A 14,372-nucleotide genomic window follows, 5' to 3' on the forward strand; every position below is an offset into this window, starting at 1 on the left:
AAAAGTTCATAAGCAGATTCCTTGATGGGTCGATCGACAACAGTTGAGCTGCTTAGATTCTCTTTAGCTGTATCATGATGACTCAAGATGATGAAATGAGTTAACCTTACAGAGAACGCCATTAGAGGAACATCGTTGAAGGTTTTAGAAAGCTTAGCGAGAACTCTATGAGTCGTAGAACTAATAAAAACAAATAGCAACCCAACAAGAGGGAACCTAGATGGACCGGGAATGATGGTCTTGGTCTGAACCAGGTTTTGGGATTTTGAAAAAGCCCAAACCAGACCACCAGGAACCGATCAGAAACTAAAGACAACGACCGGAAGAACAACAAACAAGACGATTTCAAAGCTGTGAGAAGCAGAGTGAAAAACAATACTTGGCAAGAAGAAAAGGTGGCTTTCTACAGAAATTTTGGTGGTTTTTTAGACCCTAAAATTGCTTTGGTTTTAGAGAGAGAGAGAGAAATCAGTAAGAAGGAAACGTTTTTCCTTTTTTTTGTCTGTTATCTTCCAAGGGAGAAGAAGATAGGAAGAGAAATTTCCTCTTCTTGCTAGTGGCACACCACTTCTCCATATAAAAACGTTAAGGATTTGACTATTAAAAACAGATTTTTATTGGGTACACACCACGCCTAAAACCAATTAAAACGAGGGGTTGCTTTAAATAGAACCTCAAAGACTTTTTTTTTTTTATAACCTTTCTTCTTGCTGTCAATGGACAACACGTCTTTACCTTAAAAATAAATTAAAAAAAAAAAAACTAATGGTGTTGAAAGATAAGCCGTACACTCCCTAAAAATATTATCGAAAGATAGATTGCACACACTAAAAAAAAAAATTCTTCTTTAAAAAAAAAAAAGAAAATCTACACAAGCATCTAAAAAGAAACAGAAAAAAAGCTTCATTGTTCAATCATCATTATCCTCCCATCCGTAATACAACCATCCCCTTGAAATCCCACAATATTTAAGGTCATTCTGAATGATCTTAGATTGAACCAATAAAGAGTGTGCCAAACAGAATATTCAACATAACGATCAATAGTAAAGCCAAAAGAATGATAAACCATAAAAATAAATCGATAAATTAAAAATAAGAATAAATAAAATAAATAAAATAAAAAAAAATAAAAAAAAATAAAAAGGTTTCTATTGGCAATGTTTCCCATACTTGGGGTTTTTCAAGTTTGATCCTCAATAGTCCCCAGTGGAGTCGCCACTGAAAGCGCCCTCGATCCGTGGGGTGTGTGGATCTGCTTTTCACCCTTGAGGTTTGGGAGTCGCCACCTAGTTATTACGGTCTAGGAATTGAATACTGACTCTAAACGGATAAAAAACTAATTTACTAAAGAAAAATTGAATCCGGGGATCACATTACGGGGTTGGAAGGTGTTAGGCAACAACCTCGTCCGGCCAATGCCGGTCTCTACTTATCCCAAATAAGACTACATTGCTAATGACAAAACAAAGATAAAAAAATAATAGAAATTTTACCTTCGATACGCAAAGGTTCTATTCCCTCAGATATGATGAAACTGCTCTTTGTACCGTACTCCTTGCTTCGTTCTGTCTCCGGATCTGATTTCTGATCTCCGAGGCAATGTATCTCCTTCTTGGATCTGGATTCTTCGAATTTGTTATGGATTTTAGGGTATTTTTTAAGGGCTTCTAGGTGTTTTTCAAGCTAAAATTGAAGTATGGGTGTTAGGTAAGGAGTTGGGACTTCAAAATTAGGGTTTTGGGAAGGTTGTGGAAACTTCTTGACCTACTTTTTCTAGGATTTTTTCTTTGATACGAAAATAGGGTGTGGAGGCTCCTATTTATAAAGTTTTTTAGAAGAATTAGGGTTTGATTAGGGTTTCTTTTAGGATTTTAATTAGAATTTTGACTTTAGTCTTATGAGATTAACTTAGTCTTTAGGGTTTTAATTTAGGGTTTTGACTTTAGTCTTATGAGATTGGCTTGATTAGTTTAGATTAGGGTTTTGATTTAGGGTTTTGACTATAGTCTTATGAGATTGACTTGATTAGTTTAGATTAGGGTTTTAACTTTAGTCTTATGAGATTGACTTTAATACTTTAACTTTAGTCTTATGAGATTGACTTGATTAGTTTAGATTAGGGTTTTGACTTTAGTCTTATGAGATTGACTTTAATACTTTGACTTTAATCTTTCTTGGTTGACTTTTAATATATTGACTTTACCCTAACTTGATTGACTTTAGTCTTACTTGATTTATTTTAATTTTTGGAGAACCCCTTTTTATTAGATATTTAATTCTTTGGGCTCTCAGATGAAGGGGTTCCTGAATAAATATCCTAGCAACCATCAATAATTTTGCCTGAAAGCCTGATTGATCAATTTTTGGTTTAAAATTTTAAATTAATTTTATTAATGTTTCACTTTACATTATTTAATATTTTATTAATTAATTTTGAAAATTTTAATTATTAAAATTATAAAATTATCGTTTTGCCCTCGGAGATGATTTTTTACGTTTTAAGTCATTTTCAATGTTCTAGGATGTTTTGGAATTAGTTTTTCATAAGGAATTCAATAGGAATGTTGGTTTTTGTCATTTATGAAGTTTTTTTGTATGAAATGGTCGTGAACTTTATGAAGGGCATTTTCATTATTTTGTCGAATTCTGTGAAAATTGGCGAAATGATTTATTTGGTTTCGATTTGTTATTTTATATGTTTGAATGAGTTTTCCTAATCGTAACGTGGGCACTAGGGTTGTTTTGATGTTAGGGGTATTTTGGTAATTTGGTCATTTTTAGTGATTTTTATCGTGAAGCTTCTTTTTGATTTGCAAGATGATGATTTATATGTTTCGGGGGTCGTATTTTCCTAGCGTAGAGTAGTTTCTAAAGTTTTGTTAATTCGAGATACCTCATCTGGATTTTTGAAACATATCTGGTAACAAAATAAAGCATTGGAATAAACACCGTCATTGGGAACCGTTGCGATCGGGTTGACGAGTTGATTAATCAGGCGAGTGCAAAAATGGGGTGTCGACACCTATTAAGTCTTTTTGAATGCTAATTGACTAGGTTAAGGTGTAGGGAACCAAGAAGCTGTCAAGTCGAATATTCAAGATCAATGAGAAAAAAGAGAAGCCTGCTGAGTCGAAAACCCGAAAATGCTACTTAGGCAAAAGTTATGGTATAACCATAAAAAAAGCCTGTTAGGTTGAAAACTTAAAAAAGTCGACGTAGGCAAAAATCAAGGCCTCTTTATAAAAAGAAAAAAAAATCCGCTAGGTTGAAAACCTGGCAAGGCAACCTAAGAAAAAATTAGGGCATCATCAAATGGGAGGAAATGTCCCATAAAGAAGAAAGATTCAAAAGAAAGCTTGTGCAGAAATTGGGAAATGCAGAATCATTCAAGTCACAACATTCGATGAAAACAATGTTGAAGTCGAAGAAACTCAAAAGTCATTTTGAACATCGTAGAATATTTAAGAGTATGTTTACGTGCTCAAGTGTTCGTCAAAGGAAAATGTAGAATCATCAACCACTTTAAAGACGAAGATCTTCTATTCTAATATTTATCAAGATTTTTTAAGTCTAGCTTAAGCATTTTTCAAAAGAAATTCGAAAGAAAATGATCTATCCCTTATTGCACATATGATAATCTTAAGAGTCTTAAATTTAAGGTAAGGCCAGTTCTTCTATCTGTCATACATCAGAGTCCATATTTTTCAAGCGTAATCCATTCTATTAGTCGTGTAGTCAAGTTCCAGTTAAAGCCAACTTTGAAACTAGGGGCATTTTTGTAAGTCATTTAATTCCAAAGTTTTGATCTTAATACATTGATAAAAAAGAAAATTTTGCTTAGAAGTCCAAGTCCAATGATAATTATGAATCCAGATGCATGATAAGCCAATAAAATCCCAAATTTTCAAACTTTGAGCTCGATTTTGAATCATAGAATGAATTAATAAGATTGTTTAAGTTCCTATAAATTTAAGTCCCCCGAGAAACGTGGCTTAGTAAGTTTAAGTTTGAGAAACGAGACTCCAACTTTTTGAATCATAGAATTAGTAGACTTTTTTGAAATGCCTACAAACCTAAGTTCGAGTCCGAGAAATGAGACTCCAACTTTTTGAATCATAGAATAAGTAGGCTTTTTGAAGTGCCTACAAACCTAAGTTCGAGTCCGAGAAACGAGACTCTAACTTTTTGAATCATAGAATGAGTAGGCTTTTTGAAGTGCCTATAAACCTAAGTTCGAGTCTGAGAAATGAGACTCATATTTTTTGAATCATAAAATGAGTAGGCTTTTTGAAGTGCCTACAAACCTAAGTTTGAGTCCGAGAAACGAGACTCCAAATTTTTGAATCATAGAATTAGTATGTTTTTTGAAGTGCCTACAAACCTAAGTTCGAGTTCGAGAAATGAGACTCCAACTTTTTGAATTATAGAATGTGTAGGATTTTTGAAGTGCTTACAAACCTAAGTGCGAGTCCGAGAAACGAGACTCCAACTTTTTGAATCATAGAATGAATAGGTTTTGAAGTGCTTACAAACCTAGGTTCGAGTCCGAGAAGCGAGACTCCAACTTTTTGAATCATAGAATGAATAGGTTTTTTGAAGTGCCTATAAACCTTAGTTTAAATCTGAGAAATGAGACTTCCATTTTAATAGGATTGTTTAAGTTCCTGTAAACCTTAGCCAGAGTCTGAGAAACGAGACTCCAGCTTTGTTTGAATCATATTGAATTAACAGGATTGTTTAATTTCTTTTGCCCGAGATGCGTGGCTACAATAGGCTCGAGTCCGATAAACACGACTCAACTTTTTCAAACTCTAAAAAAGAATTTCAAATAGGATTTAACGAAGTTCCTACAATGTTATGACTCAAATTACCTCATTATTCAACCTTGCCATGATTGTTTTCGTTGCATAAGCGCATCTCAATTTTGAATCATTATTGTCAGCGAGAGAAGAACTCTAGGACTTGACACATTTTTACTCAGTAAGCATCACACCATTTCACACATGTGTATTTTTGCATTAGTGAGGGAGAATTTTTTAAAATTCGAGGATCCGATATCGTTAGTGAGAGTTCAAGCTCGAGGACCTGGCAAACTTGTTCGGGGAGAGTTTTACCCTTAAGGATCCGAACGTCCTGACGAATTGCTAAATCAGGTTGCAAAATGAATTGTCACTAACTTTGGTATTCAGATATCGCACTATCTACCAAAATAGATTTGCTATCTAGTTTGCTGCAACCCTCTGCCAAAGAGAGGCATCTGTAGACACTTCATTTTTGTACTCGCCTGATTAATCAACCCGTCAACCTGATAGCAACGGTTCCCAATGATGGATGATTATTCCAATGCTTTATTTTGTTACCAGATATGTTTCAGAAATCCTGATGAACTATCTCGAACTAACAAAATTATAGAAATCACGCTACGCTAGGAAAATATAATCACAAAAGCCTAAAAATCATCTTACAGACAAAAAGAAGTTTCACGGTAAAAATCATTCAAAAATGACCAAATTATCAAAATACTCCTAACATCAAAATATCCCTAGAGCCTATGATACACTTAGGAAAATCCATTCAAACACATAAAACAGCAAACCGAAAGCAAATAAATCATTTCTCCAATTTTCACAGAATTTTGATAAAATTATGAAAATGCCCCTCATAAAGTTCACGACCATTTCGCACAAAAAACTTCATAAATGATAAAAACTAAAATTTCCATTGAATTCCTTATGAAAAACCGATTCCAAAACATCCTGGAACATTGAAAAATAATTTAAAACGCAAACATTTCTCTTTAGGGGAAAAATGGTAATTTTACAATTTTAATAATTAAAAATTTCGAAATAAATAAATAAAATATTAAATAATGTAAAGTTAAACATTAATAAAATTAATTTAAAAATTTGAATAAAAAAAATCGATCAATCAAGTTCTCGGACAAAATTGTTGATGGTTGCCAAGATATTTATTCAAGGACCCCTCAATTTAGGGGTCCAAAGAATTAAGATATAATAGAGGGGGGTTCTCCAAAAAATTAAAGTCAATCAAGTAAGACTAAAGTCAAAATTAAAGTCAATCAAATAAGACTAAAGTCAAGATATTAAAAGTCAACCAAATAAGACTAAAGTCAAAATCTTAAAGTTAATCAAATGAGACTAAAAGTCAAAACCCTACTAGAGTTCTACATAAATAATAGTTCTATTTAAAGAAATCTTAACTAAATAATAACTCTATTTAATAGAATTTTAACTAAATAATAACTCTTTCTAAGATAATTATAATTAAACAATGATTCTCTCTAAAAGAATTATAATTAAACCTTAACTCTATCTAAAAGGCACTTAAAAATTTTTATAAATAGGAGCCTTCACACCCTATTTTAGTATCCAAGAATAAACCTTAAGAGAAGTAGGTCAAAAATCTTCCCTAAACTCCCATAAACCCTAATTTTGAAGCCCTAACTCCTTACCTAACATCCATAACCCAACTTTAGCTCAAAAAATACTTAGAAACTCTTAAAAAACACCCAAAATTTGAGAAAAAGTCCGAAAATTCATATATAAGAAGAAAGTACCTTGTCTTAGAGATCTGAAGCGAATCCGGTGACAGAATGAAGCGATGAGTGCTATAGAAGGAACTATTCTATCAGATCTGAGGGAACAAAACCGTTGCATTCGTAAAGGTAAAGATTTTTATTTTTTATTTTTATTACTTAGGTTTTTTTAGCAAAGTAGTTTTATTTGAAAATTAGTAGAGACCAGCATTTGTCGGACGGGGTTGGTGCCTAACACCTTCCAACCCCATAATGTGATCACCGGACCCGTATTTTCTTTCGTAGATTACTATTATTTGCCTTTTAGAGTCATTGTTCGGTTTCTAGGACGTAATAACTAGGTGGCGACTCCCAAACCTCAAAGGTCAAAAGCGGATCCGCACACCCCGCGGATCGACGGCGCTTTCACAATCCAGTAAGACTAAAGTCAAGAAATTAAAGTCAATCAAGTAAGACTAAAGTCAATATCTTAAAGTCAATCAAGTAAGACCAAAGTCAAGATATTAAAGTTAATCAAGTAATCTTAAAGTCAATCAAGTGAGACTAAAAGTCAAAACCCTGATAAAATTCTAATTAAACAATAACTCTATTTAAAACAATCCTAATTAAATAATGACTCTAGTTAAAACAATTCTAATTAAAATATGACTCTACCTAAAATAATTATAATTAAACAATAATTCTCTCTGAAAGAATTATAATTAAACATTAACTCTATCAAAATAAGCACTTAAAAAAATCTATAAATAGGAGTCCCTACAACTTATTTTCGCATTAAAAAATAAATCTTAGAAAAAGTAGGTCAAAAAGCTTCCCTAGCCTCTCATGAACCCTAATTTTGAAGTCCCGACTCTTTACCTAACATCCATACCCCAACTTTAGCTCAAAAAATACCTAGAAACCTTTCCAAAGTACCCTAGAAATCTATAAAAATTAGAAAAATTCTGAAGGAGATACTTTGTTTTGGAGATCCGAAACGAATCTAGTGACAGAACGAAGCGAGCAATACTGTACGAAGAACTATTCTACCAGATCTGAGGGAACAAGACTGTTGTCTTTGTTAAGGTAAAGTTTTAAGTTTTTTTATTGATTAGGTCTTTTTAGCAATGTAGTTCTATTTGAAAATTAGTAGAGACCGGCGTTTGCCGGGCGGGGTTGGTGCCTAACACCTTCCAACCCTGTAATGTGATCCTCGAACTCAGTATTTTTTTAATAGATTAGTTGCTTGTTTATCCATTTCGAGTCAATGTTCGATTCCTAGACCGTAATATCTAGGTGGTGACTCCCAAACTTCAAAGGTCAAAAGCGGATCCGCGTACCTTGCGGATCGAGGGCGCTTTCAGTAGCGACTCTATTGGGGATTATTAAGGATCAGACTTGAAAAACCCCAAGTATGGGAACATTGCCAAGATGACCTAGTTTGTTTTATTATTTAGTTTGATTTATTTTATTTGTTTATTTATTTATTTATTTTTGTGGCTTGATTATGGATGATTTTGGATATTGTATTTTTGTCTAATTAAGGGTCACTTTTTGAAGATTTTGGGTATTGTATTTCAAATTGACATATGAAAATGATGGAATGATGAAGGTTGGGATAGCAATGTTAAAATATTTTTACAGAACATTCCAGTAAGAATTAAGTCTAGGCACCTATTAATAAAACGTAGATCTCATCGAGTAGATTAATTTTGAATCTGAGTTCACTCAATTTCGTTCTTGGGAGCCTTGGATATCATTGATGTAAGTTCGTATTAATCTCTAAATGTGGAATTATTATTGAATGAAGGTTGGGATAGTATTGTTAAAATATTTTTACAGAACATTCTAGTGTGAATTAAGTCCGGGCACCTCTTACTAAAATGTAGATCTCATCGAGTAAATTAATTTAGAACCTGAGTTCACTCAATTTCGTTATCGGGAGCCTTGGATATCATCGATGTAAGTTTGGATTAATCTGTAAATCTGGAATTGTTGTTGAATGAAGGTTGGGACAACAATGTTAAAACATTTTTACAGAACATTCTAGTGAGTATTAAATCTGGGCACCTATAATAAAACTTAGATCTCATCGAGTAGATTAATTTAGAACCTAAGTTCAATCAGTTTCGTTATCGGGAACCTTGGATATCATCAATGCAAGTTCGGATTATATTTTGTAAATCTGGAATTGTTGCTGAATGAAGGTTGGGACAGTAATGTTAAAATAATTTTATAGAATATTCTAGTTAGAATTAAGTTGGGACATCGGGAGCCTTGGATATCATCGATGCAAGTTCGGATTATATTTTGTAAATCTGGAATTATTGCTTAATGAAGGTTGGGACAGTAATGTTAAAATATTTTTATAGAATATTCTAATTAGAATTAAGTCTGGGCACCTTTAATAAAACGTAAATCTCACCGAGTAGATTAATTTAGAACTTGAGTTCACTCAATTTCGTTATCGAGAGCCTTGGATATCATCGATGCAAGTTCGGATTAATCTTTAAATCTGGAATTGTTGCTAAATGAAGGTTGGGACAGTATTGTTAAAACATTTTTACAGAATATTCTAGTAAGAATTAAGTCTGGGCACCTGTTACTAAAACGTAGATCTTATCGAGTAGATTAATTTAGAACTTGAGTTCACTCAATTTCGTTATCGGGAGCCTTGGATATCATCGATGCATGTTCGGATTAATCTGTAAATCTGGAATTGTTGCTGAATGAAGGTTGGGACAGCAATGTTAAAACGTTTTTACAGAACATTCTAGTGAGAATTAAATCTAGGCACCTTTAATAAAACTTAGATCTCATCGAGTAGATTAATTTAGAACCTAAGTTCACTCAGTTTCGTTATCGGGAGCCTTGGATATCATCGATGCAAATTTGGATTATATTTTGTAAATCTGAAATTGTTGCTAAATGAAGGTTGGGACAGTCATGTTAAAATGTTTTTATAGAATATTCTAGTAAGAATTAAGTCTGGGCACCTTTAATAAAATGTAGATCTCATCAAGTAGATTAATTTAGAGCCTGAGTTCACTCAATTTCGTTATCGGGAGCCTTGGATGTCATCGATGCAAGTTCGGATTGTATTTTGTAAATCTGGAATTGTTGCTGAATGAAGGTCGGATAGTAATGTTAAAACGTTTTTACAGAATATTCTAGTGAGAATTAAGTCTGGGCACTTTTAATAAAACTTAGATCTCATCGAGTACATTAATTTAGAACCTGAGTTCACTCAGTTTTGTTATCGGGAGCCTTAGATATCATCGATGCAAATTTGGATTGTATTTTGTAAATCTGGAATTGTTGCTGAATGAAGGTTGAGACAACATTATTAAAACGGTTTTACAGAACATTCTAGTGACATTTAAGTCTAGGCACCTTTAATAAAACGTAGATCTCATCGAGTAGATTAATTTAGAACCTGAGTTCACTCAATTTTATTATCGGGAGCCTTGGATATCATCAATACAAGTTCGGATTGTATTTACCTAATTCACATAAACTCTAAATTTATCTAGTGTTAGCATAGTTAATGATCTTGATTTATTTTGTGAGAGCGAGTTTATTTGACACTAGGATCTTTCTCTTTGATTTTCTTTTGGGATGTGTTTCTAGTTTTTTTTTTATAATTTCAACAAAAAAAGGGGTTCATCCCTCCTCATCTCAACAATTATCATTCTATCATCAATGTAATAGATAATCTCGATTTATTTTGGATCACCCAAAAGTGATCATTGATTGGACCTTAAAAATTATAAAAATTATGTCTATTGCAATGTTTGGGTTTGATCAATTATTCTATGCCATGTTCGTTAGTTGATTTGTCATTGATCTTGATTATATATATAGTTGATGAGCTTATTTGTGATTTTGATAATGTTATTGGATTGATATTTATTTTGGTTAATATTTATGTGAAATCCAATGTATGATGATATGATCAGGCCCATGGACCCATTTGTTTGAAAAAGGCCCCGGGCACACCCCACCTTATTTCGCACACACCAGTAGCAAGTTTACTACATTGCACACTTGCATGTCCCAATCTAGCCAACATGGCACTAGTGTGTGGCCCGATCTCTTCGGAGATGCGACGTCATTCATGAAAACCACAACTCCAATCACGGACCTTAGGGTATATAAAACTGGGGCATCAGTACCGTTTGATCAAGTGACTCTGAAAGGTATATCGATGCACCCATGCTGGGGCGACCTGAGCCTTTGACCTATTGTAAGCCGCACAGTCACATGTCCCGATTGCCAACGTAGTACTAGTACGTGATTGGTCTCCATGTGGGATGCTAAACCATTTATGAAAATTACAATCCTAGACTCGTACCTATACGGTATATCAAAGATAATCCAAGTTCACTAATTTTACTTCTTGGTCAAAATCAATGCCTAAGTAAGATCCTGCCCCGCTGTACCGTACTGTACGAGGGGGATAGACAACGTTTATTCTAGATGAGAGGTATTTAAGTGGGTTGGAATTTTAGATTATCACTTATACGGTATATCAAACCAAGTCACCACGTACCGTCTGATTGAGTACGCTCGAGAGGTATATAGGTGCACTTGGGCAAGGGTGGCCAGATAAATTGCACTACACATAGTAAACTTAAAGTATAGAGCCTTCCTATAGGTCACGACCTGAACTGACTATGGATGTTCCCGGGTTGCTCTATTTAATCCAACCAACAGGTAAGTGGGTGGACTGATCCAGACTGTTCAAACTAAACTCACTATATCGGTCCGACCCAATCAGTGAAATGTACGATTAATTTGAACCAATTAAACCAGTTGGCTCAATTGACAAAAGGATCAAACTTATCAATGCCAAATCAGTTGGACTAATTGGTTTTATTTTCAAAGACTCAGACTATTTTATACCAAAAATATTCGAGCTTAATGTCAAATTATTTTGTCTGATCAATGGTTCTATCCCAATCAGGGGTAGACCTGTGACTAATCTTCTTCACCTTCTTGGTCGCTATAGGCTTATAGTGCATTTGCGTTCAATATTTCTCACCGGACTTAGGCTAATTTCAAAATTTTAATCATGTGGTTAAGAATCAAACCTTTAGTATCAATGGTTAGTCTTGGTGTATTTCCATTCAGGTAATGATTGCTCCTAGACGTTCTAAACCCTCATCTATGCTATTTTGGATCCGTCAAAAGAGTCATCTAGCCAAAGTACCAATGTCAAGTCCAAGTAGTCCATCCACCTAGAAGGACCTTCTCCCTTTGTAGATAATTGTCCCTGAGTTTTCTTTGAGTTTCCATCCAGTTTTCGTCAGTCTTTAAATCCAGTTTGTTTCAGTTACGTTAGTCTTTCTTCAACTTTCAAGTTTTAGTCAAATTTGTCAGTCTATGTCTTTTTTAATTCCAATAGAATAAAGAACCTTCTGATTATCATGCGTGTAATAACGATTTGAACATAATATCAAACATGAGGAATGACTCAAGGCTTACAAATCGAACTTGATAAATATTGGAATTAAAGAGTACACTCAAGAACTACAGATTGGTGATACATTATCCTCAGGGGAACATGAGGGAATAATAAATTTACTTGAGAAATTCAACAATATTCTTGGATGGTCTCATCAGAATAGATTACACCAGAATAAATCAAGATATAAAGTCAATGGTGAACTTCAAAGTCGAAGTTTATCGGTCAAGAATATATAGATGAAACCATCAACAAAGATGCTAAGACCCTCAAGAAGGGATCCCTCATAGTTTTCACTCAGAGAAAAAAATTATCATTTGCAAAAGAATATGAGATTTCTTTCGAAGTTTGGAAAGAATTGAACGAGTCAAGGTCAAATACAAAGAACGTAATCACACTCAATTTCGTAGAAGAAGACTAAAGATTACTCATTCTCAGAAGAAAACTGAAGTTACTCCTTTTCAAAAGAAGACCTCACTTGACAGAGCAATCCAGATATCGAATTCTTGAAACTTTGACCAAGTCGAGTAGCATTTACCAAAGGAGGCCTCCTTTGGTCGAACCATTTACCTTTTTTACCAAAACCAAAAAAAATATAACTTTTTTTAGCCCCTCGTAGCCTCTAAAAAAATTAAATAGCCTGTTTCTTTCTAAACCACACCAACAAACCTTGGGAGGAAAGTCTAAGTATGAATTACATTTTAACCTGATTCCAAAAGAAAAAGAAATATTTGGGGTACGTAGGCAACCTGAGAAGTTACTTCAGGCCCGGTCACGCAAAGAATAAGTGTATTCTCTTAAGAAAAGTGTCATCTAAATGTAAAATCGCCTATTGAAAGGTTCAAAAGCAAAGAATGCCAAACTAGGGGCATTAGAAAAAAAAATCAAAAGAATTGGTAAAAAGAAAAGAATACCAAACTAGGAGCATTAGAAAAAAAGTCAAAAAAATTTATAGAAAAGAATGACACAAAAAGATAATATTAGACTAGGGGCATTTTGGAAAGTCGAGCCTTTTATCCTTTCTTTCTAAACCATGTCCTAAGCCCACTTATTAAGTCCTTCTAAATACTAATTGACTAGGTTAAGGTGTAGGGAACCAAGAAGCTGTCGAGTTGAATATTCAAGATCATTGAGAAAAAAGAGAAGCCTGCTAAGTCGAAAATCCGAAAAGGTGACTTAGGCAAAAGTTAGGGAATAACCATAAAAAAACCTGTTAGGTTGAAAACTTGAAAATATGACTCAGGAAAAAATCAAGACATCTTTAGAAAAAAAAAAAGAAAAACCCGCTAGGTTGAAAACTTGGAAAGGCAACCTAAACAAAAATTAGGGCATCATCAAATGGGAGGAAAAGTCCTATCAAGAAGAAAAATTCAGAAACAAGTTTGTGCAGAAATTAGGAAATGCAGAACCATTCAAGCCACAACATTAGATGAAAATAATATTGAAGTCGAAGAAACTCAGAAGTCATTTTGAACATTGTAGAATATTTAGGAGTATGTTTATTTGTTCAAGTGTTCGCCAAAGGAAAATGTATAATCATCAACCACTTTGAAAAGGAAGATCTTTTATTATAATATTTATCAAGATTTTTTAAGTCCAGCTCAAGCATTTTTCAAAAGAAATTCGAAAAAAAATGATCAATCCCTTATTACACATGTGATAATCTTAAGAGTCTTAAACTTAAAGGAATGTCAGTTCTTCTATCTGTCATACATTAGAGTTCATATTTTTCAAGCGTAATCCACTCCATCAGTCTCATAGTCAAGTTCCAGTTAAAGTCAACCTTGAAACTAGGGGCATTTTTGAAAGTCATTTAATTCCAAAGTTTTGTTCTTAATCACATGATAAAAATGAAAATCTTACTTAAAAGTCCGATGAATTCCAATGATATTATGAATCTAGATGCATGATAAGCCAATAAAGACCCGATCTTTCAAACTTTGAGCTTGATTTTTAATCATAAAATGAATTAATAGGATTGTTTAAGTTCCTATAAATCTAAGCCCGAGAAACGTGACTTAGTAAGTTCGAGTCTGAGAAACGAGACTCTAATTTTTTGAATCATAGAATGAGTAGGTTTTTTTAAGTGCCTACAAACTTAAGTTCAAGTTTGAGAAACGAGATTCCAACTTTTTGAATCATAGAATGAGTAGGCTTTTTGAAATGCCCATAAACCTAAGTTCGATTTCGAGAAACGAGACTCCAACTTTTGGAATCATAGAATAAGTATGCTTTTTAAAGTGCCTACAAACCTAAGTTCGAGTCTGAGAAACGAGACTCCAACTTTTTGAATCATAGAATAAGTAGACTTTTTGAAGTGCCTACAAACTTAAGTTCGAGTCCGAGAAACGAGACTCTAACTTTTTGA

Source organism: Akebia trifoliata, chromosome 11, assembly GCF_017979445.1.
Source record: "Akebia trifoliata isolate Shusen 1 chromosome 11, ASM1797944v1, whole genome shotgun sequence".
NCBI classification, from domain to species: Eukaryota; Viridiplantae; Streptophyta; class Magnoliopsida; order Ranunculales; family Lardizabalaceae; genus Akebia; species Akebia trifoliata.